This window comes from Canis lupus, chromosome 26 (genome assembly GCF_011100685.1).
Source record: "Canis lupus familiaris isolate Mischka breed German Shepherd chromosome 26, alternate assembly UU_Cfam_GSD_1.0, whole genome shotgun sequence".
Taxonomy (NCBI): domain Eukaryota; kingdom Metazoa; phylum Chordata; class Mammalia; order Carnivora; family Canidae; genus Canis; species Canis lupus.
The window spans coordinates 35,868,716-35,870,481 of NC_049247.1; the positions used below are offsets into that span (position 1 = coordinate 35,868,716).

The 1,766-nt window shown below is 41.5% G+C and overlaps 1 pseudogene; it reads left to right on the forward strand.

The window, feature by feature from the left end:
• Positions 1 to 614: 614 nt before the first annotated feature.
• LOC106557850 lies at positions 615 to 1,184 on the forward strand (annotated as a pseudogene).
• The last annotated feature ends 582 nt before the right edge of the window (positions 1,185 to 1,766 follow it).

Genomic DNA, 1,766 nt, shown 5'->3' on the forward strand with positions numbered 1-1,766 from the left:
TTTTTTCTCAGTGGAATAGGTCTGCTTAGGTAGCAAATCCATGTACTGTCCAGTGCAGATTATACTTTGATTTCAGACAAATTCAAAGACTGTAGGTCCAAATGCTCCTGAATATATTATTATATTTCAGGTGGACATGGCCTGTGAGTTTTGGCAGAAGCAGTTATTGGTTCTAAAGTTCATATGAAAGAGAGAACAGGGGGCACCTGGGTGGCTTAGTGGTTGAGTGTCTGCCTTTGGCCCAGGGTGTGACCCCAGGGTCCTGGGATCGAGTCCCATGTCGGGCTCCCCGCATGGAGCCTGCTTCTCCCTCTGCCTGGGTCTCTGCCTCTCTCTGTGTGTCTCTCATGAATAAATAAATAAAATCTTAAAAAAAAAAAGGAAAAAGAAAGAGAATGTTCAGGAATAACAAAAACATTAAATGAATGAATGATTAAATCATCAGACTTGCTCCAGCAGGTATTAAAATAGAATAACCATGATGCTTGGTAACTAAGAAAATATTTATACAAGCCTAGAAAAATTGATCACTGAAGAAAACATAAGACACAGGTCCCTTGTATTGGAAATGCAGTTTGACTCTTCCCCCAAGCAGCCTGAGGTGACCTCTGGAAATGCTTCACTATTTGCTGGACCCAGAAAACCCTACAAAGTCATGCACGTCGAGAGGTTCAAATCTTCGTGTTCACTTTAAGAACACGTGTGAAACTGCCCAGGCCATGGAGGGTATGCATATCCGAAAAGCCACCAAGTATCTGAAAGATGTCACTTTGCAGAAGCAGCATGTGCAATTCCGTCACTACAATGGTGGAGTTCGTAGGTGTGCGCAGGCCAAACAGTGGGGCTGGACACGGGGTCAGTGGCCCAAGAGGAGTGCTGAATTTTTACTGCACATGCTTAAAAATGCAGACAGTAATGCTGAACTTAAGGGTTTAGATGTGGATTCTCTGGTCATTGAGCACATCCAGGTGAACAAAGCCCCCAAGATGTGACATGGAACTTACAGGACTCATGGCCAGATTAACCCATACATGAGCTCTCCCTGCCACATCGAGATGATTCTTACTGAAAAAGAACAGATTGTTCCTAAACCAGAAGAGGAGGTTGCACAGAAGAAAAAGATATCCCAGAATAAACCGAAGAAACAAAAACTTATGGCCTGCCCAGGAGTAAATTCTACATAGAATAAATGCAAATAAAAATTAAAAAAAAAAAAAAAAAAGGAAATGCAGTTTGAGATAAAGGTGGCATTTCAAATGGGAGGGGCGTTTGAAAGGCAGATCAGAAATACCTACCAAGGGGATCCCTGGGTGGCTCAGCGGTTTAGCGCCTGCCTTCGGTCCAGGATGCGATCCTGGAGTCCCGGGATCGACTCCCACCGTCGGGCTCCCTGCATGGAGCCTACTTCTCCCTCTGCCTGGGTCTCTGCCTCTCTCTCTCTCTCTCAGTCTGTGTCTCTCATAAATAAATAAATAAAATATTAAAAATAAAAGAAAAATAAATACCTACCAAAATTTAAAACATTTACACCCTTGGATGAAGTGAATATACCTTTGGAAAATTGTTAAAAAGAAATACTACACAGATGCAAAAAAAAAAAAAAGATATGCAAAATGAAAGTCATCGTTTCATTGCTCACAAGAGCAAAATACGGTGAATAAACTACATGCACAAAGAGGTATTTTTAAAATAGGTGTACCATAAGCATAAGGGATACTGTGAAACAAAACAGCTGGTGTAAATTCAAAATTCAAAACACGTGTAAA